Source organism: Ovis aries, chromosome 7, assembly GCF_016772045.2.
Source record: "Ovis aries strain OAR_USU_Benz2616 breed Rambouillet chromosome 7, ARS-UI_Ramb_v3.0, whole genome shotgun sequence".
Classification (NCBI taxonomy): domain Eukaryota; kingdom Metazoa; phylum Chordata; class Mammalia; order Artiodactyla; family Bovidae; genus Ovis; species Ovis aries.
This window is the reverse complement of record NC_056060.1, coordinates 80,203,806-80,226,718: the sequence shown is the minus strand read 5'-3', so window position 1 is coordinate 80,226,718 and position 22,913 is coordinate 80,203,806. Positions and strand designations below refer to the sequence as shown.

The 22,913-nt window shown below is 43.3% G+C and overlaps 1 protein-coding gene across 2 annotated transcripts in view; it reads right to left on the bottom strand.

Moving 5' to 3' along the window:
• The window catches only part of LOC121820000 (disintegrin and metalloproteinase domain-containing protein 21-like), a 56,815-nt gene extending 34,500 nt beyond the window's left edge, over positions 1–22,315 (bottom strand). Inside the window, exons 1-7 of one of the 2 annotated variants that reach the window (XR_009601286.1) lie at positions 22,077–22,315; positions 20,950–21,045; positions 19,686–19,896; positions 7,671–18,127; positions 6,545–6,640; positions 5,281–5,491; positions 1,213–3,722 (exon numbers count right to left, since the gene is read on the bottom strand). The gene's annotated coding sequence lies outside the window, so the exon portion shown is untranslated. Of the gene's footprint in view, positions 1–1,212; positions 3,723–5,280; positions 5,492–6,544; positions 6,641–7,670; positions 18,128–19,685; positions 19,897–20,949; positions 21,046–22,076 lie in introns of those variants that run through there. The other variant, XM_060418230.1, reaches the window with a different exon arrangement.
• Between the last annotated feature and the right edge of the window lie 598 nt (positions 22,316–22,913).

Here is a 22,913-nt window from a genome sequence, read left to right as displayed (position 1 = left end):
GCCTTTGGCATGACCTTCTTGGCATTCAGACGCCTTTGGGAATTTAGTCTGAGACTCCTGAAAAATTATGACAGTCAATACAAAAAAGCCTATATGGTCAGTGGACCAAACTTATTTTAAGAACAAACTAGTCGGCTATGATTAATAAAAAGCATAATTTTAGAAATAATTATGTTTCACTAAATATTAAATTCTAGTTTTATTAAGGTCTGTGCTACTAAGACTCACTTCCCAGGCAGTCCTTTGCTGTTATGTTATACTGTTAACAAGATTTAACTAAATTATTAAAGGGATACTCTAAGTTGTGGTTTTTTGTGTTTTTTCCTAAAGCCTAACTTCATCATCAACCTTCGGGTAAAAGCAGATGCTTCACGATTTACAACCAGGAGATTAACACCAGGCTATAGTTACTTACGCCAAAGAATTGATGCTTTTGAACTGTGGTGATGGAGAAGACTCTTGAGAGTCCCTTGGACTGCAAGGAGATCCAACCAGTCCATCCTAAAGGAGATCAGCCCTGGGTGTTCTTTGGAAGGACTGATGCTAAAGCTGAAACTCCAGTACTTTGGCCACCTCATGCGAAGAGTTGACTCACAGGAAAAGATTCTGATGCTGGGAGGGATTGTGGGGGAAGAAAAAGGGGACGACGGAGGACGAGATGGCTGGATGGCATCACCGACTTGATGGACGTGGGTTTGAGTGAACTCCGGGAGATGGTGATGGACAGGGAGGCCTGGCGTTCTGCGATTCATGGGGTCGCAGAGTTGGACACGACTGAGTGACTGAATTGAACTGAACTGAATAGTTACTTAACAGACTAAGTTAGATGACCTAGGGTATCCTGCTGCTGCTAAGTCGCTTCAGTCATGTCCGACTCAGTGCGACCCCATGGACTGCAGCCTACCAGGCTCCCCGGTCCCTGGGATTCTCCGGGCAAGAACACTGGAGTGGGTTACCATTTCCTTCTCCAATGCATAAAAGTGAAAAGTGAAAGTGAAGTTGCTCAGTCATGTCCGACTGTTCGCGACCCCATGGACTGCAGCCTTCCAGGCTCCTCTGTCCATGGGATTTTCCAGGCAAGAGTACTGGGGTGGGGTGCCATTGCCTTCTCCAATACATATATATATATATATATATATATATATATATATATATATATACATATATATATATACGAACACATGGCTCAGTGGTAAAGAATCTGCCTGCCAGTGCAAGAGACAAGGGTTTAATTCCTGGTTGGGAAGTTCCCCGAGAAGGAAATATCAATCCATTGCAGTATTCCCACCTGGGAGACGCCATAGACAGAGGGGCCTCTGGTGGGCTACAGTCTATAACGGTCACAAAAGAGTTGGGCACAACACAGGGATTAAACAATAAACATGGGGTCACTGATTGTAATAATGTGAGTGCAGACATGGGAAGCAGCAGCAGAGGGAACGTCCTCTTGGGCCCTAAGAGATCACTAGTGAGACAGGTATGGGCCAGAACTTGTGCTGCTCCCATGGCCTCCTCCGGGAACAGCACTCTGAGCTGCCTATCAGCGGGACCTCTGCCAAACCAGCAGATGCGCATTCCCAGCACCACAGGACAAAACGGCCATAAAACGCCCCCAACCATGGTCAAATTTTTGGCCATGAAGGGGCCCTGCCAACTGGAATCTGGCACGTGCTGTCTGCCTCTAAAAGAATTAAATCATAGCCACTGCAGCTGCTAACCTTCAGCACCTCCTGAAAGGAGCTCAAAGTGGAAATCAGAAATAAGGCAGTGTGCTCTGGAAAGAAAAAAAATAAAAACAAAACTGGCTATCAGGCCTTCAGATGATTAGACATTTTCAGGTAAAGATTTTCATGCATGCAACCCAAAGAACATTTTCCTTTCCACTGTGGGGGCAGGCGCGTGTATGCTGAGCTCACACACATGGAAAAGAGGTCTTGAGATGGGGGTAAGCTGGCTCCATATGAGTCAGAGTGGAGTGTAATTCGGGGGTTGGTGTTACCGGCTACTGGGACTCCCAGCCGGACTCCACATGGATCAGAGGCTCCCAATTTGCCCCTGTGGATGCTGGCAACAGCATAGAATTTTAAAAAGTGGGTTTTTTTTGGTCCCTAGACCAGTAATTGTGCAAGAAGTGAGAAGTGACCAGAGATATTTAGTGAGACCCATCCTGTAGAAATGAAAGTATTGTCAGTATCTATGATTAAAGAGGGGTTTGTCTGGCATCTGTATTTTGAAGACCAAAAAGCTGAGATATTTCGGAGGACTGGTTTTTTTGTGTTTAACTGCTGCTTGGATAGTTTGGTTGGTGCTCTTCCAATGTTGTTCACTCACTGGGGGAAAAGTCAAGATGAAAGTATGGTTGCATGGTTGGAGATGTTACCGACAGAATACCCCCGTGGGTGACTGCCCTGAAAGGAGATGGGGTATATGAAAGCCTCGGTTAGGTTCATTAGGATGCTTCTGGGTTGTGGGGTTGACAGAATGACAGGAATAAAATTTAGGCATTCTTGTAGGACCTGAAGAAAGATAGACTCTATGTGATCTAACTTAAAGCTTGTGGTCCTAGCATCAAATGATGCATCTGGGTAAGCTGAGACATTGGACTGAGTTCCTATTGGCCAGAGTAATATTGTCTGAAGGCTAGTTCCAGGGATGCATAGCCAGTAGAAGGATGGGTTGTGGGCAGTAGCTAGGGTCTATAAATACTCCTCTGGGTCTAAGGAATGTTGGGAGGGTTTAGCTTGTGTGGTGGAACAGAGGAAGGGTAAGGTGAGAGTGAGAGTGAGCTTGTTGGTATTCAGTCGCTCAGTCATGTCCAACTCTTTGGGACCCCATGGACTGCGGCACACCAGGCTTCCCTGTCCTTCACTATCTCCCAGAGTTTGCTCAAACTCACCTCACGTCCATTGAGCCAATGATGCCATCCAACCATCTCATCTCACCCTCTGTCACCCCTTTCTCCTCCTACCCTCAATCTTCCCCAGTATCAGGGTCTTTTCCAGTGAGTCGGCTCTTCATGTCAGGTGGCCAAAGTACTGGAGCTTCAGCTTCAGCATCCTTCCAGTGACTATTCAGGGTTGACTTCCTTTAGAACTGACTGGTCTGAACAAGGGACTCTCAAGAGTCTTCTCTAGCACCACAGTTCAGAAGCACCAGGCGTTCGGCGCTCAGCCTTCTTTATGTTTCATCTCTCACATCTGTACGTGACTCATGGAGTAGCCATAGCTTTGACTATAGAAACTTTTGGTGGCAAAGTGATGCCTCTGCTTTTTGATACACTGTCTAGGTTTGTCATAGCTTTTCTTCCAATAAGCAAGCGTCTTTTAATTTCATGGCTGCAGTCACCATCCTCAGTGATTCTGGAGCCCAAGAGTGAGTTTGAGGGGCATTTAGTCAAGAATGATGCCTGGTGCAGGCCTCTGGAAGACCGGACAACCAAGGTTAGGTACCACAGGTGTGAGATAGGATCATCCACAGGAGGGCACGAGACTGGAAGAAAGAAAGGACAATCACGATATCAGGAGCACAACATGGGCAGTTGATCATGGATCTTTTTAAAGAGTTCGATTGTTACTTATCTTTGGTCCTTTTGAAGAGAAATTTAAGGTCTTCAAGTGGGTTCAGAGGTGTAGGATGCTGGAGTGCTTGAGTCTTCAGAGGGCAGTTTCAAGGCTCCCCCCTGAAGAGGTGAATCCAGCTAGAGATTCTTGAAACTTTGATGGCTGTAGGTGAGGAAAGGAAGACTGGAAGAAGTCCCTTTCAAATAGGAACCCGCTGGGACTTGGGAGAACTGTCCATCCAAGTTCTGTTAAGGACTCTATCCCCAAGTTGATATAGTATGGCTGAATGAGGGCTAGGAGGGTTGGTTTCTGGGCCAAATTCCCTAAAGGCCTGTGAGAACACTGAGAGTTTGGTTACATACTACTGTAGCCCTAGGGCTTCCCTGTCCATAAGGAGGTCTGATGTTAGAAAGAATGTATATGGACTCAAACCGAGGGATCCTTTGGAGTTATTCTACTGCTAAGGAGGGCAATAGATAACAGGGTTACCCAAACTTGTGAAGTTTCCTGGATTTGTTTTTCGAGAATGTTTTTGAGAAAATGATTGGCTCTTTCTCCCTTTCCTGAGGATTGAGGCCTCCAGGAGTAATGCAGAGCAAAACTTTTGTCAAGGGCTTTGGCAATGGGCTTCCCTGACAGCTCAGTTGGTAGAGAATCCGCGTGCAATGCGGGAGACCTGGGTTCGATCCCTGGGTTGGGAAGATCCCCTTGGAAAAGGGAAAGGCTACCCACTCCAGTATTCTTGCCTGGAGAATTCCATGGACTGTATAGTCCACAGGGTCTCAAAGAGTCAGACATGACTGAGCGACTTTTCTGTCTGTACACCAACAAGAGCATTTCCTTATCCCGTATACAAAAATAAACTCTAAATGGACTAAAGACCTAAACCAGAAACAGAAACACTTAGAAGAGAACATGGGCATAACGCTTCTTGAAATATATCACAGCAGTATTCTTTTGAATCTGTCTCCTAAGGCAAAAGAAACAAAAGCACAAATAAGTAAATGGGGCCTAATTAAACTTAAAAGCTTTTGCAGAGCGCAGTAAACTATTCACAAAACTAAAAGTCAGTCTACTGAGTGGGAAAAATTATTTGGAGATGCAATGATGGATAAGGGATTATCATGCAAAGTATATAATAACTCAACATCAAATAGAAAACGAAATGACCCAATTAGAAAATGGGCAGAAGACCCGAATAGACATTTTTCCAAGAAAGACACACAAATGGCCAATATGCAGATGAAAAGGTATTGAACATCGCTAATCTAAGGAAATTTAAATCAAAACTACAATGAGATATGACTTCATGAACCTCTCAGAAGAGCTATCATCAAAAAGACCAGGAACAACAAGTGTTAGTGAGGATACAGAGGAAAGGGAACCGTTGTGCACTGTTGTTAGGAATGTAAATCGGTACACTATGGAAAACAGTAGGGAGGATTACCAGAAAATTAAAAGTAAATTCACCACATGATCCAGAAACTCCACACCTGGGTATATAGAAGAAGAAAAGGAAAACACTAATTCAAACGGCCATCAGCTAACTTTTCTGTGGAAACTTTGGTGCCAGAAGGAGTGGCATCTGGCATTGGATATTTAAAGGGTAGCAACTTCCAATGAATATAATCCATAAAAATACTGAATCACTATGTTGTACACCTGAAAACAGTACGATATTATAAATCAATTACACTTCAGTTAGAAAATAGGAAGTTACCTATTCTTTTCATGGTGAATTGACTTCAAGCTGAGTTCAAGCATACTTGTATCTTTTTGAATATTCCTGCTGCTGCTGCTGCTGCTGCTGCTGCTAAGTCACTTCAGTCGTGTCCAACTCTGTGCGACCCCATAGACGGCAGCCCACCAGGCTCCCCCGTCCCTGGGATTCTCCAGGCAAGAACACTGGAGTGGGTGGCCATTTCCTTCTCCTATGCATGAAAGTGAAAAGTGAAAGTGAAGTCACTCAGTCGTATCCAACTCTTAGCGACCCCATGGACTGAAGCCTACCAGGCTCCTCCATCCAATGGGATTTTCCAGGCAAGAGAGTGCACTAATTTTTAAAAAATCCTTCAGTGTTGCATACATCACATTTATGCAATAGGACATTCTTCTTTTCTAAATGTTAATGTCCTTATTACTGGTTCCAACTTAAAGATATGATCCACAAAAAGAGAAATCAGGCGAGATAAATTGCTCATGGTAACTTCCTTAGTTTGAGTTGAGTTCATTTACAGGCAATTCAATGCAGAAATGATTTTTGAAAGCAGAAAGATGTATGAAACAGTGATGATCAGATTATGATTCATTATTCTGTAAGGAACTAAAAAAGCTCAAGTCAGAACTTTTTAAGTAAATCAACTTTTTGAGGTATACTCAGCATATACAATAAAATATTCAGATTTAATGATGCAGCTTGTTGAGGTTTGACTTGTAAGTGCCGTCCAGTCTTAGGGTGTTGAGAATACTATATAACAAAATACCTTAGGCTGGGTGGTTAATAAACAAAATATTTCTCATAGTTCTGAAGGCTAGTAAGACCAAGATCAAGACGCCAGCAAATTTAGTGTCTGGAGAACCCTTTCCTGGTTCATCGATGGCACCTTCTCACTGTAAACACAGAGGGCAGAAGGGTTGAAGGATCTCTCTGAGGCCTCTTTGTAAAAGCACCAAATCACCTCCTAAAGACCCCAGCTGCTAATACCATCACCTGGGGTCGGATTTCAACATGTGGACTCTGGAGGGAAACGTTCATCTTGAACACACTCCAATCAAGATTCAGAAGTTTCCCATCACTCCAGGAAGTTCCCTCCATCCCTCCATTCCCTCACATCAGGAAAGCACTGATTAAAATTCTATTCCCGTACATTATTTTGGACTATTCCAGAACATCGTACAAAGGAAGTCCTATGTAAAGCTTCTTTGGTCTGCTTTCTTTCTGTTATCATATTATCCATGAGATACATCCATGATTGTACACATACCAGAAACTTGATCAGATTTACTGAGGATTTTCCCACTGAGTGAATAGGCCCTTTGTGTGTCATCCATCTGTCCAGTACTGTTTGCTTGTTCCCAGTCTGTGGAATAAATTCAAGCATAATGCTGTTATGAATATGTATATAGAGTCACTGTGGTAACTTCCTATGGCTAGAATCACCAAGACACAGGGCAGGCATCATTTTAACTTTATAAGGAACTATTATTGTCCACCCTAACATTTCTACTCATGACACTATCGTTCTGTTCCACTCATCACCCTCAACATATCCCATGTTTGTAAAGTATGAAAGAATTTGATTCTCTCCTCAAAAGTCTGACTAAAAGAAGCTTCCACTCTCTTCTCCATTTCATATTTTCATTACAAATTGAAGCCTTGTCTCATTTTGGTTTGAGGGCAAAGTCAATCACTGTCTCAAAATTGCACCAAACCCCCTGATTCTTCCCCTGTGGCTTTTCCGAAGGACCATGGAACCACTCAGCCCAGATATGCACTCTGTTTTCCCTCATTTCTGCTGTGTTTCATCTTCCCTAACACCCCTGTGTTAGGACCCCTAGGACCACTTGGCACAGCCCCTCCCCTTCATGAGGACACATTGTTATGTAAGAGCTTGCGCCCCCCTCCCCCACCTTTCTGGGGCTGTCCAGCCTCCAGTCTGCCTCTGCTCTCCTCAGGACCAGCCTGCTGTCTAAAAGTTGCTGCTCCAGGGATAGTCTTGCCTGCCTCCCACCGCAGTGCACTTTCCTTGGTCACGCACTTCCTCACTCATGGGGCGTGCCTGGACCCAGGCCCACCTGAGAGGTGATCTCTGGCTGCCTCTGCTCTGGCTTTTCCTGTCTCCAACCTGCTGTTCCCATGACCCACCAGGATGGCGCTTCACTTCTTCTGAAATTGTGATTCCCAGGAAGGTGTCCCACAGAGTGAGTGGAATTGAGAGACAAGGCCAGCTCTCCTACAAGATTCGCTTCAGCGGCCAAAGACATGTGGTTCATTTGAGAGTCAAGAAGAACTTGCTGCCCAGACATTTTCCTGTTATCACCGATAACGACCAAGGTGCCATGCAGGAGAACTACCCTTACATCCCCCGAGACTGTTACTACTTTAGCTACCTGGAAGGGGTTCCTGGGTCCATGGGCACCCTGGACACCTGCCATGGGGGTCTGCGTGGCATGCTGCAGCTGGATGACTTCACTTACGAAATCAAACCATTGGAGGCTTCTTCCAAATTTGAGCATCTGATTTCTCAGCTTGTGACACAGAAAACAGCAGCAGAGGATGAGAAATGTGAGGCTGAAGAGAAAGATACAAATCAAGAGTACGAGGAGGCAATGATTTCTGAAATGCCTAGAGCAGGCACTGTGTATTTGTGGTGGCCACACAGGAAAGCCTTAAAAGTTCACTACACAGTTTCAAACTCATTAGTTGTTCAGAACAATAATATGACACGTATAACAGAGAATGTAGTGATTTTGAATAACATAATGCATAGCATTTATTACCAGGGTCAACTTCAGGTTTTGATACGTGTTTTATGCATATGGGATGGCGCGGATAAGATGAATTTGTATGAATTTAATTCAGCCTCAAAAGCAGTAACTGATTTTGGTTTATGGAAATATTGGGGATGGTATAATGAAATTGCTCATGATACTTCATTGCTTATAACAGGACATAAGATTGCTGGGGCCACCTATAGTAGCAGCTTTAATGGAGTGTGCAATCCCAATTGGGGAGCATCATATGTATTTGCTGCAAGATACCACCTATTTTTAACTGCAACTATTGGAGCACATGCGATCGGTCATGTATTGGGTTGTCATCATGATGTTCCAGGTTGTCAGTGTTTTCGGAGAAAACACTGTCTCATGAGTCCTAACCCTGGTCTTCTAGATATGATGAGCAATTGTACTTTTGAGAGAATTCACATACGGTTACATACGTGGGATAGTTGTTTGAGTGTTCCATATGTACCATACAATAATTTTCCTTATATAGCAAGACGATGTGGTGACAAGAAGCTAGATCCCAATGAAGAATGTGACTGTGGCACCTTGAAAGACTGTAGTGTGGATCGATGTTGCAATTCCAATTGTGGCCTCAGCCTTGGCAGTGATTGTGACTTTGGAGGTTGCTGCAGAAACTGTAAATATGCTTATCCTGGATATATTTGCAGAGATACTCTTGGTATTTGTGATCTACCAGAATACTGTGACGGGAAGACACATGAATGTCCAGATGACACTTATATCCAGGATGGAACCCCGTGTTCACCATCAGCTGTTTGTATGAGGGGAAACTGTAGTGACCGTGATTTACAGTGTCAAGCCCTCTTTGGCTTTAAGATAAAAGCGGCTGCGTCATCATGCTACGAGGTATTGAATCTCAGGGGTGACCGATTTGGAAACTGTGGTGTGAGGGTGACTAAAGGAGGAGGAAAACCTGTTCCATGTGAACGTGATGATGTTAAGTGTGGAATGCTGCACTGTAGCAGCGTGAAGGAAATTCCTGGTGGTGGGGAGCACACTACATTTCATCAAATAATAGTACATGATGTTACACCACAAACCTGCTTTGGGTATGATGCCCACTTCGGGACAGACGTGCCAGAAATGGGGCTTGTAGTGGATGGTGCAACATGTGGCCCAGGAGCATACTGTAAGGACCAAAACTGTACTTTTTTTCAAGACCTGGATTTTGACTGCGATGTCAAGAAATGCAATTACAGAGGGGTGTGCAACAATAAGAAAAATTGTCACTGTCAGCGAGGTTGGAAACCACCAAAGTGTACTGAGAGAGGACCAGGTGGCAGTGTAGATAGTGGTCCTCCACCTGACACAGAACTAGGCATTCGAGCCAGTCTAAGGCTGAGTCTAAACGCAGCATTAGCTCTGCTGCTTCTTCGCCTTTGCCTTCTTTCCCTTTCAGCATTTATAGGTGCCACTTTCTATGTAAAAGATAAACTTGAAGAGAGAGATGAAAGTGTTGAGAAATAATCCCTTGAACCCAAGTAAATAAAACTAGAGTTCACAAAATGGAGAAAATCACATTGGCACTTACTGGGAGAAATGATCAATAATCACACTAATTCCCAAGTTGTTATCTTCAAATAAAATGACTTGGCAATTTAAAAGGAGTCTGTGTGGTTAAATGCATTTACTATTTTATATCTGGTCTTAGCCTTACTACTCCTCTCAATGATAATGGGAACTGTTAGATTCCAACCAACAAGAGGACCTCTACTTATTTATGTTGTGGTTACTAATGTTTCATGGATGTGCCTGTAGCACATCTTGTTAGAACTGGTATCATGTGTTTAGTAGTTTATTAGGATTTTGCTTAGTTGATTATGTACTAGGTTTTTGTTACCGGTTCATGTATTTGCTAGCGTTAAATAAACCTAACTTGAAGATAGCATAAAAGATACCTTAACTGATGCTGTAGGAAGATAAAAAATTCCATGTTACAGGCATGTGAATATCAACAGCAGTTCAACACTCTGCTAAGTATGATCTTGCTCAAAGCCACAGGCTTTAAGAGGATCAAGGTTATATATGACATTTTACACTGAAAGATGAAATGTACCTTTCTGGAGTTTTGTGACGGTCCAAAGAAGGGACCTAAGAGGGGCCTTGAATATGTTACCCACTTAGTAAATGCTGTGTCTGCCATTCTCATTGTTTTCTTGGGTTGTGCAAAAACAGAAGTATTCAAAGTATAATGACTTTGGCATTTGCTATCTTTAATTTAAAACCAACACACAAGGAGCCATTGATCACTGCTCTATCACTACTTGTGGTCCCCAGTTATTAATGTCATAGCATCTCATACTTAAAATCATAGGAACTGCCTAAGCACAACCTGTTTATAAAATACTGGTGTAACTGAGTGCCTTTTGTATGTACAGATACAAAATTTACACAGAAGGAGACAGGAAGCAATTGCTTCATAAGAGATTGTTAGAAGCAGGTCTCATAAGTGATATATGTTATATTCATGGTATTTAAATGTCTCTGTCCTTGGGGAAAATCCATTTCTATAAATATAAAGTTCAGATGAGGGTAACTACCTAAGGGAAGAGGATGGATGTAGCACTAGAGAATCAACAGGATAGCCACCCTATGACATTTTGATTTGTCCAAATTTTTCTCCTTTTTTAATTGAAATATAATTTTTTCATGCTGTGTTAATTACTGCTATCTGTGGAAAGCTATAGGTTCCACAGGTGAGGAGCCCTGCACCATGGTCATGGGGACGTGACTGAGTCACATAGCAAACTTTGCAAGAGCTCTCCTGATGCAAACCAGCCAGCCCTCTGACCCCATAACAGACAAAAATACCCATCCTGAGCAATTCTCTAATGCCACCCTTCTGGCAGGAATTTTCTCTGTCTTGAGACTATGACAATTGGCTACTAACCTACGAAAAGTGTTAGCTTTCCCTGGTCTGGCAGGAGGCCACCCGGTGTGCTTGCAGCACCCTCGTTTTCTCTGCTCTTTTTCTTAACGAACTCATTCCTTTCTAAAATACTCTGTATTTGGAAATTTTTTTCCAGCCCAGGCACAGATCACAACATTGAGTGGCCCATATGGGGATTCTCAGGGGAGTTTTCCCCTACTCTCCTTTCTTCTCTCATTTCTTTTTCTTCAAACCCCTTGTGAATAGGCCAGTGTCTGTGGAAGCAATTGAGGAACTCTGGCCAGGGGTACTCTCTGGCATGTTCCAAAGGCCCCAAGTCCACTATGCCCCAGTAACTGCCACCTAAAAGGGTGAGGGCCCTCCTTTCCTCCTTTCCCCATTCTCCCTTAAGCTGAGGACCAGGCCAATTAAAATTGCAAGCACAGCTCAGGCACTTAAAAGCCATTAGTGCACCTGCCACTTGAATACTCCCATGACAAGATAAGGGGGTCACAGAATGGACAAGGCTACTAGGACATCTGCCCCCAGATAGACAGTTTCTGTGCAATGTCAGGCACATATGGGTTCAAGCAAAACACTGAGCCCATTCACCCCTGACTGCTGCCTTCCTGGCACAGCCACAAAGCAGATCCCTCAGCCTGTCTTCCCTGTTACTTTCACTTTTCCTCCCTTGGTCTGGATTGATACACAGGAGTCTGGGAGTTGCCTCTGAGTCATTCTAAAAAGTGCCTCCATGTTTCAGGGAATTGCCAAAGGGTGAGGCACCAGGTTGGTTCTGGTAATCTCTTTCTCTCCTATCTTTTCCTGCCCGAGTTGCATGGTATCTTGTCTCACAGTCTGTGCCTTAGCTGCACACTCAGGAGCTACCTCTCACTGTCTGACACGATTGTTGGGATAATCGGCCATTTGTGCCATTAGTCACATGGTGTCTCAGTTTCAGGGAGGGCTCCCTGGGACAAAAGGGATTCCTTTCTATGGCTGGTGACTCTCAGCACCCCCATTCTAGGGCATATAGGCTAAGAATGGGTTTTGGAGAGGCAGGGAGACTCCCTCAGACTCACCTCTCAGCTACATTCTGCTGCTGCTGGGGAACAGGAAAAAAATTTGATGCTGGAAACCTCAAAAAGAAAAGGCTCATTTTCTTTTCCTAGCCCCAACACAAATTGAGAGGCCAAAGAAAAATGGCCTCTTACTGGCACACTAAACTCCTTCATGGCGGCAAGTCAGAGTCCAAACCTGAAAGACTCATGTGTCTTTCTCTATGTGTCTTTCTGTTGCTGCCTTATCTCCCCATCCCCGACTGTGTCTGTCATCAGAAGCCTGAAAAAACTCTCTGAACATTCTAAAAAAGTCTCCTTCTAACTTCTCCTACCTCTCAGGGCATGTGGTGAGGAAGGAAGGGAAACCAAGCTGCCCCCACTCCTACACGTTTTCTTACTCCTTCCAATTCTTCTGATCAGACTAAGCCCCCACCTCCCCAGAGAGTCAACCCTCCGGGGACATCTTATCAGTCAGTCTGCACCTGTCATCTGAACCAATTTCCGCACTTTCTGATTTAAATTTTAGCTATGAGGCTATGATGCAGAAAGAAAAAGACTGGTCATAATATTCTTCAGACTCTGGAGAAAACTGGCCAAAATGAAACCTTTTTGAAATTACAAAACCGGTTCTTTTTGCATGTGCAATTAGAGAAAGCTAGCTTGTTAAAATGCTTCTTTCAGGCTTGAGAAACATGCCTAGGGAAAAACCTGAAGTTAACTGTTATCACATCCTTGACATACACGGCCCACACTGCCTGAGACTTCAGCCTTGGACAGATTAGTAGAACTTTAAGCCAAGGAAGAAAATACAAGTGCAAAGAGACAAAATCTCAAGTGGAAAACTATGAGATCTCTTTCTGTGTGGAGTAATCTACGTCTCAGTGTGTGTCTTTGTCTTTGAATCCTATTGCTGAGGTTATTTTGTAAATGAGTTCTAATTTAATGGGCCTAAGGAAAAGTGCTTACAAATCAAACAATTCTAAATACAGGGAAATTAAACTGAATGAATTTTACGTTCACATGAACTGGGAAATATTCAATATTAAATTAAGACCTGCTATTAATGTTAGTTAATCTAATTAATATGGACAGGTCTTAAGAATCATCAACAGTAAGTATAACATTCTTCTTACATCTATTGCAAATTTGTCAACAGGGAAAGTCACTTTACGTGAAGAAACTTTTAAGGAAAAAAAATGAAAATAAAATGAAGAGCTCTGGGTGATTTATGTTTACCAACTACACAGTGCTAATATAAAGAACAGTTTGTGGTTGCTTAAGAAAAGTTGGGTGCATGGTACAGTTTTCTTAAGATGTTGACTGCCTTTGAAATCTTTTGTTACTTTGACTAAGTGAATAACTATTGTTATCACAGTGAATATAACCTGGTATCAGACTGGAATTTGGTTTTCACTCTCCTAAGAGAAGAAAGTTTTCTTGGAATGTGGCTTTTGATAACAGACTATGTGAATTTCCTTACCTTTAAGCCATTTATATTTGTTTTTAAAATCTTTTGTTACTTTGTAAAGTAAATAAGCATTATTTCACAATGGTCTATGAAGACTATGGCACATGTGGATAAAGTTCATTCTGCTTCTACAAAAATTAAGACTTTTGCTGTATTGATGTCTTTAGAACATGGCAACAGTCTACTCCTAAATCAGGAATTTTAAAATGGGTAAATCAAACAGTCAGGGTTATGGGAAATCTAAGACAGCTGCTTGGCTTTTCCCAGCTCCCTGATGAACCTCATTGTTTTTTTATTTTCATCTTTTTTAAATTTGCCTGCACAGGGTAAATGCCCTGATGCAGACAAAATGTTTAACAATGTGTCTTCCACTTGGGATATGCTTTCTATAATTTCCAGTAAGCAAGGCACCTACTTCTCTGGACCAATCACACAAGCCTTAACACAAACTTTACAAACTTCTTTAGACTATCATCCTCAATTATCAGGCAAGGGCAACAGCTGCTGCAGCTGCTGCTGCTGCTGCTGCTGCTGCTAAGTCGCTTCAGTCGTGTCTGACTCTGTGCGACCCCATAGACAGAACAAAGATTAATTACAGGGGATTAAATGAACTGCTAAATATGGTTGCAACTTTCATGACTTTTGTCTGACATTTTACTGGCTTATAAACTTTGTGGGTTTCTTTTTTTCTTTCAGATATAAAGAAGCTCTTCTCCTCAAGTTACTTATGGTTTAAAACAATTTGGTATTTTACACCTATGGGTAAAATTCAAACATTTTCCTTTACTCTCTGCCTTGTCCCTCCAGAAACTGGAGACACTTGGGTTCTGAACAACCTCATCAAATAAATAAAAAGACCATCTCCTAAAAAAATACAGATATCTCAAAATATTTGGGGGGCCGATAGAAAAATGTGATGGCAGGCCTTTGGCATGACCTTCTTGGCATTCAGACGCCTTTGGGAATTTAGTCTGAGACTCCTGAAAAATTATGACAGTCAATACAAAAAAAGCCTATATGGTCAGTGGACCAAACTTATTTTAAGAACAAACTAGTCGGCTATGATTAATAAAAAAGCATAATTTTAGAAATAATTATGTTTCACTAAATATTAAATTCTAGTTTTATTAAGGTCTGTGCTACTAAGACTCACTTCCCAGGCAGTCCTTTGCTGTTATGTTATACTGTTAACAAGATTTAACTAAATTATTAAAGGGATACTCTAAGTTGTGGTTTTTTGTGTTTTTTTCCCTAAAGCCTAACTTCATCATCAACCTTCGGGTAAAAGCAGATGCTTCACGATTTACAACCAGGAGATTAACACCAGGCTATAGTTACTTACGCCAAAGAATTGATGCTTTTGAACTGTGGTGATGGAGAAGACTCTTGAGAGTCCCTTGGACTGCAAGGAGATCCAACCAGTCCATCCTAAAGGAGATCAGCCCTGGGTGTTCTTTGGAAGGACTGATGCTAAAGCTGAAACTCCAGTACTTTGGCCACCTCATGCGAAGAGTTGACTCACAGGAAAAGATTCTGATGCTGGGAGGGATTGTGGGGGAAGAAAAAGGGGACGACGGAGGACGAGATGGCTGGATGGCATCACCGACTTGATGGACGTGGGTTTGAGTGAACTCCGGGAGATGGTGATGGACAGGGAGGCCTGGCGTTCTGCGATTCATGGGGTCGCAGAGTTGGACACGACTGAGTGACTGAATTGAACTGAACTGAATAGTTACTTAACAGACTAAGTTAGATGACCTAGGGTATCCTGCTGCTGCTAAGTCGCTTCAGTCATGTCCGACTCAGTGCGACCCCATGGACTGCAGCCTACCAGGCTCCCCCGGTCCCTGGGATTCTCCGGGCAAGAACACTGGAGTGGGTTACCATTTCCTTCTCCAATGCATAAAAGTGAAAAGTGAAAGTGAAGTTGCTCAGTCATGTCCGACTGTTCGCGACCCCATGGACTGCAGCCTTCCAGGCTCCTCTGTCCATGGGATTTTCCAGGCAAGAGTACTGGGGTGGGGTGCCATTGCCTTCTCCAATACATATATATATATATATATATATATATATATATATATACATATATATATATACGAACACATGGCTCAGTGGTAAAGAATCTGCCTGCCAGTGCAAGAGACAAGGGTTTAATTCCTGGTTGGGAAGTTCCCCGAGAAGGAAATATCAATCCATTGCAGTATTCCCACCTGGGAGACGCCATAGACAGAGGGGCCTCTGGTGGGCTACAGTCTATAACGGTCACAAAAGAGTTGGGCATAACACAGGGATTAAACAATAAACATGGGGTCACTGATTGTAATAATGTGAGTGCAGACATGGGAAGCAGCAGCAGAGGGAACGTCCTCTTGGGCCCTAAGAGATCACTAGTGAGACAGGTATGGGCCAGAACTTGTGCTGCTCCCATGGCCTCCTCCGGGAACAGCACTCTGAGCTGCCTATCAGCGGGACCTCTGCCAAACCAGCAGATGCGCATTCCCAGCACCACAGGACAAAACGGCCATAAAACGCCCCCAACCATGGTCAAATTTTTGGCCATGAAGGGCCCTGCCAACTGGAATCTGGCACGTGCTGTCTGCCTCTAAAAGAATTAAATCATAGCCACTGCAGCTGCTAACCTTCAGCACCTCCTGAAAGGAGCTCAAAGTGGAAATCAGAAATAAGGCAGTGTGCTCTGGAAAGAAAAAAAATAAAAACAAAACTGGCTATCAGGCCTTCAGATGATTAGACATTTTCAGGTAAAGATTTTCATGCATGCAACCCAAAGAACATTTTCCTTTCCACTGTGGGGGCAGGCGCGTGTATGCTGAGCTCACACACATGGAAAAGAGGTCTTGAGATGGGGGTAAGCTGGCTCCATATGAGTCAGAGTGGAGTGTAATTCGGGGGTTGGTGTTACCGGCTACTGGGACTCCCAGCCGGACTCCACATGGATCAGAGGCTCCCAATTTGCCCCTGTGGATGCTGGCAACAGCATAGAATTTTAAAAAGTGGGTTTTTTTTGGTCCCTAGACCAGTAATTGTGCAAGAAGTGAGAAGTGACCAGAGATATTTAGTGAGACCCATCCTGTAGAAATGAAAGTATTGTCAGTATCTATGATTAAAGAGGGGTTTGTCTGGCATCTGTATTTTGAAGACCAAAAAGCTGAGATATTTCGGAGGACTGGTTTTTTGTGTTTAACTGCTGCTTGGATAGTTTGGTTGGTGCTCTTCCAATGTTGTTCACTCACTGGGGGAAAAGTCAAGATGAAAGTATGGTTGCATGGTTGGAGATGTTACCGACAGAATACCCCCGTGGGTGACTGCCCTGAAAGGAGATGGGGTATATGAAAGCCTCGGTTAGGTTCATTAGGATGCTTCTGGGTTGTGGGGTTGACAGAATGACAGGAATAAAATTTAGGCATTCTTGTAGGACCTGAAGAAAGATAGACTCTATGTGATCTAACTTAAAGCTTGTGGTCCTAGCATCAAATGATGCATCTGGGTAAGCTGAGACATTGGACTGAGTTCCTATTGGCCAGAGTAATATTGTCTGAAGGCTAGTTCCAGGGATGCATAGCCAGTAGAAGGATGGGTTGTGGGCAGTAGCTAGGGTCTATAAATACTCCTCTGGGTCTAAGGAATGTTGGGAGGGTTTAGCTTGTGTGGTGGAACAGAGGAAGGGTAAGGTGAGAGTGAGAGTGAGCTTGTTGGTATTCAGTCGCTCAGTCATGTCCAACTCTTTGGGACCCCATGGACTGCGGCACACCAGGCTTCCCTGTCCTTCACTATCTCCCAGAGTTTGCTCAAACTCACCTCACGTCCATTGAGCCAATGATGCCATCCAACCATCTCATCTCACCCTCTGTCACCCCTTTCTCCTCCTACCCTCAATCTTCCCCAGTATCAGGGTCTTTTCCAGTGAGTCGGCTCTTCATGTCAGGTGGCCAAAGTACTGGAGCTTCAGCTTCAGCATCCTTCCAGTGACTATTCAGGGTTGACTTCCTTTAGAACTGACTGGTCTGAACAAGGGACTCTCAAGAGTCTTCTCTAGCACCACAGTTCAGAAGCACCAGGCGTTCGGCGCTCAGCCTTCTTTATGTTTCATCTCTCACATCTGTACGTGACTCATGGAGTAGCCATAGCTTTGACTATAGAAACTTTTGGTGGCAAAGTGATGCCTCTGCTTTTTGATACACTGTCTAGGTTTGTCATAGCTTTTCTTCCAATAAGCAAGCGTCTTTTAATTTCATGGCTGCAGTCACCATCCTCAGTGATTCTGGAGCCCAAGAGTGAGTTTGAGGGGCATTTAGTCAAGAATGATGCCTGGTGCAGGCCTCTGGAAGACCGGACAACCAAGGTTAGGTACCACAGGTGTGAGATAGGATCATCCACAGGAGGGCACGAGACTGGAAGAAAGAAAGGACAATCACGATATCAGGAGCACAACATGGGCAGTTGATCATGGATCTTTTTAAAGAGTTCGATTGTTACTTATCTTTGGTCCTTTTGAAGAGAAATTTAAGGTCTTCAAGTGGGTTCAGAGGTGTAGGATGCTGGAGTGCTTGAGTCTTCAGAGGGCAGTTTCAAGGCTCCCCCCTGAAGAGGTGAATCCAGCTAGAGATTCTTGAAACTTTGATGGCTGTAGGTGAGGAAAGGAAGACTGGAAGAAGTCCCTTTCAAATAGGAACCCGCTGGGACTTGGGAGAACTGTCCATCCAAGTTCTGTTAAGGACTCTATCCCCAAGTTGATATAGTATGGCTGAATGAGGGCTAGGAGGGTTGGTTTCTGGGCCAAATTCCCTAAAGGCCTGTGAGAACACTGAGAGTTTGGTTACATACTACTGTAGCCCTAGGGCTTCCCTGTCCATAAGGAGGTCTGATGTTAGAAAGAATGTATATGGACTCAAACCGAGGGATCCTTTGGAGTTATTCTACTGCTAAGGAGGGCAATAGATAACAGGGTTACCCAAACTTGTGAAGTTTCCTGGATTTGTTTTTCGAGAATGTTTTTGAGAAAATGATTGGCTCTTTCTCCCTTTCCTGAGGATTGAGGCCTCCAGGAGTAATGCAGAGCAAAACTTTTGTCAAGGGCTTTGGCAATGGGCTTCCCTGACAGCTCAGTTGGTAGAGAATCCGCGTGCAATGCGGGAGACCTGGGTTCGATCCCTGGGTTGGGAAGATCCCCTTGGAAAGGGAAAGGCTACCCACTCCAGTATTCTTGCCTGGAGAATTCCATGGACTGTATAGTCCACAGGGTCTCAAAGAGTCAGACATGACTGAGCGACTTTTCTGTCTGTACACCAACAAGAGCATTTCCTTATCCCGTATACAAAAATAAACTCTAAATGGACTAAAGACCTAAACCAGAAACAGAAACACTTAGAAGAGAACATGGGCATAACGCTTCTTGAAATATATCACAGCAGTATTCTTTTGAATCTGTCTCCTAAGGCAAAAGAAACAAAAGCACAAATAAGTAAATGGGGCCTAATTAAACTTAAAAGCTTTTGCAGAGCGCAGTAAACTATTCACAAAACTAAAAGTCAGTCTACTGAGTGGGAAAAATTATTTGGAGATGCAATGATGGATAAGGGATTATCATGCAAAGTATATAATAACTCAACATCAAATAGAAAACGAAATGACCCAATTAGAAAATGGGCAGAAGACCCGAATAGACATTTTTCCAAGAAAGACACACAAATGGCCAATATGCAGATGAAAAGGTATTGAACATCGCTAATCTAAGGAAATTTAAATCAAAACTACAATGAGATATGACTTCATGAACCTCTCAGAAGAGCTATCATCAAAAAGACCAGGAACAACAAGTGTTAGTGAGGATACAGAGGAAAGGGAACCGTTGTGCACTGTTGTTAGGAATGTAAATCGGTACACTATGGAAAACAGTAGGGAGGATTACCAGAAAATTAAAAGTAAATTCACCACATGATCCAGAAACTCCACACCTGGGTATATAGAAGAAGAAAAGGAAAACACTAATTCAAACGGCCATCAGCTAACTTTTCTGTGGAAACTTTGGTGCCAGAAGGGAGTGGCATCTGGCATTGGATATTTAAAGGGTAGCAACTTCCAATGAATATAATCCATAAAAATACTGAATCACTATGTTGTACACCTGAAAACAGTACGATATTATAAATCAATTACACTTCAGTTAGAAAATAGGAAGTTACCTATTCTTTTCATGGTGAATTGACTTCAAGCTGAGTTCAAGCATACTTGTATCTTTTTGAATATTCCTGCTGCTGCTGCTGCTGCTGCTGCTGCTAAGTCACTTCAGTCGTGTCCAACTCTGTGCGACCCCATAGACGGCAGCCCACCAGGCTCCCCCGTCCCTGGGATTCTCCAGGCAAGAACACTGGAGTGGGTGGCCATTTCCTTCTCCTATGCATGAAAGTGAAAAGTGAAAGTGAAGTCACTCAGTCGTATCCAACTCTTAGCGACCCCATGGACTGAAGCCTACCAGGCTCCTCCATCCAATGGGATTTTCCAGGCAAGAGAGTGCACTAATTTTTAAAAAATCCTTCAGTGTTGCATACATCACATTTATGCAATAGGACATTCTTCTTTTCTAAATGTTAATGTCCTTATTACTGGTTCCAACTTAAAGATATGATCCACAAAAAGAGAAATCAGGCGAGATAAATTGCTCATGGTAACTTCCTTAGTTTGAGTTGAGTTCATTTACAGGCAATTCAATGCAGAAATGATTTTTGAAAGCAGAAAGATGTATGAAACAGTGATGATCAGATTATGATTCATTATTCTGTAAGGAACTAAAAAAGCTCAAGTCAGAACTTTTTAAGTAAATCAACTTTTTGAGGTATACTCAGCATATACAATAAAATATTCAGATTTAATGATGCAGCTTGTTGAGGTTTGACTTGTAAGTGCCGTCCAGTCTTAGGGTGTTGAGAATACTATATAACAAAATACCTTAGGCTGGGTGGTTAATAAACAAAATATTTCTCATAGTTCTGAAGGCTAGTAAGACCAAGATCAAGACGCCAGCAAATTTAGTGTCTGGAGAACCCTTTCCTGGTTCATCGATGGCACCTTCTCACTGTAAACACAGAGGGCAGAAGGGTTGAAGGATCTCTCTGAGGCCTCTTTGTAAAAGCACCAAATCACCTCCTAAAGACCCCAGCTGCTAATACCATCACCTGGGGTCGGATTTCAACATGTGGACTCTGGAGGGAAACGTTCATCTTGAACACACTCCAATCAAGATTCAGAAGTTTCCCATCACTCCAGGAAGTTCCCTCCATCCCTCCATTCCCTCACATCAGGAAAGCACTGATTAAAATTCTATTCCCGTACATTATTTTGGACTATTCCAGAACATCGTACAAAGGAAGTCCTATGTAAAGCTTCTTTGGTCTGCTTTCTTTCTGTTATCATATTATCCATGAGATACATCCATGATTGTACACATACCAGAAACTTGATCAGATTTACTGAGGATTTTCCCACTGAGTGAATAGGCCCTTTGTGTGTCATCCATCTGTCCAGTACTGTTTGCTTGTTCCCAGTCTGTGGAATAAATTCAAGCATAATGCTGTTATGAATATGTATATAGAGTCACTGTGGTAACTTCCTATGGCTAGAATCACCAAGACACAGGGCAGGCATCATTTTAACTTTATAAGGAACTATTATTGTCCACCCTAACATTTCTACTCATGACACTATCGTTCTGTTCCACTCATCACCCTCAACATATCCCATGTTTGTAAAGTATGAAAGAATTTGATTCTCTCCTCAAAAGTCTGACTAAAAGAAGCTTCCACTCTCTTCTCCATTTCATATTTTCATTACAAATTGAAGCCTTGTCTCATTTTTGGTTTGAGGGCAAAGTCAATCACTGTCTCAAAATTGCACCAAACCCCCTGATTCTTCCCCTGTGGCTTTTCCGAAGGACCATGGAACCACTCAGCCCAGATATGCACTCTGTTTTCCCTCATTTCTGCTGTGTTTCATCTTCCCTAACACCCCTGTGTTAGGACCCCTAGAACCACTTGGCACAGCCCCTCCCCTTCATGAGGACACATTGTTATGTAAGAGCTTGCGCCCCCCTCCCCCACCTTTCTGGGGCTGTCCAGCCTCCAGTCTGCCTCTGCTCTCCTCAGGACCAGCCTGCTGTCTAAAAGTTGCTGCTCCAGGGATAGTCTTGCCTGCCTCCCACCGCAGTGCACTTTCCTTGGTCACGCACTTCCTCACTCATGGGGCGTGCCTGGACCCAGGCCCACCTGAGAGGTGATCTCTGGCTGCCTCTGCTCTGGCTTTTCCTGTCTCCAACCTGCTGTTCCCATGACCCACCAGGATGGCGCTTCACTTCTTCTGAAATTGTGATTCCCAGGAAGGTGTCCCACAGAGTGAGTGGAATTGAGAGACAAGGCCAGCTCTCCTACAAGATTCGCTTCAGCGGCCAAAGACATGTGGTTCATTTGAGAGTCAAGAAGAACTTGCTGCCCAGACATTTTCCTGTTATCACCGATAACGACCAAGGTGCCATGCAGGAGAACTACCCTTATATCCCCCGAGACTGTTACTACTTTAGCTACCTGGAAGGGGTTCCTGGGTCCATGGGCACCCTGGACACCTGCCATGGGGGTCTGCGTGGCATGCTGCAGCTGGATGACTTCACTTACGAAATCAAACCATTGGAGGCTTCTTCCAAATTTGAGCATCTGATTTCTCAGCTTGTGACACAGAAAACAGCAGCAGAGGATGAGAAATGTGAGGCTGAAGAGAAAGATACAAATCAAGAGTATGAGGAGGCAATGATTTCTGAAATGCCTAGAGCAGGCGCTGTGTATTTGTGGTGGCCACACAGGAAAGCCTTAAAAGTTCACTACACAGTTTCAAACTCATTAGTTGTTCAGAAGAGTAATGAAACACGTGTAATAAGAGAATATAGTGATTATAAACAACATATTGCACACCATTTATTACCAGGGTCAACTTCAGGTTTTCATATGTGCTCTGTGCAATATGGAGTCAGAGGGATCAGATGAATCTCCAAAGGTTTAGAAGCACTGCAGAGGCAAAGAATCAGTTTGGTTTATGGAACTCTCAGAATTTTTATGCAAATGTACCACGTGATACTTCATTGCTTTTAACAGGACATAAGATCACTGGGACCTCCTATTATAGCAGCCATAATGGAATATGCAACCCCAATTGGCGAGCATCATATTTATATGTTGTAAGATATCACATACTTTAGCTGCTACTGTTGGAGCACATGCAATAGGTCTTATGGGTGCATTTCATGATGTTCCAGGTTGTCGGTGTTTTCAAAGATATCAGTGCCTCATGGCTCCTAATCCTGGTCTTCTAGACATGATGAGCAATTGTACTTTTGAGGCTATTCATCAGTGGTTGCATATGTGGGATCC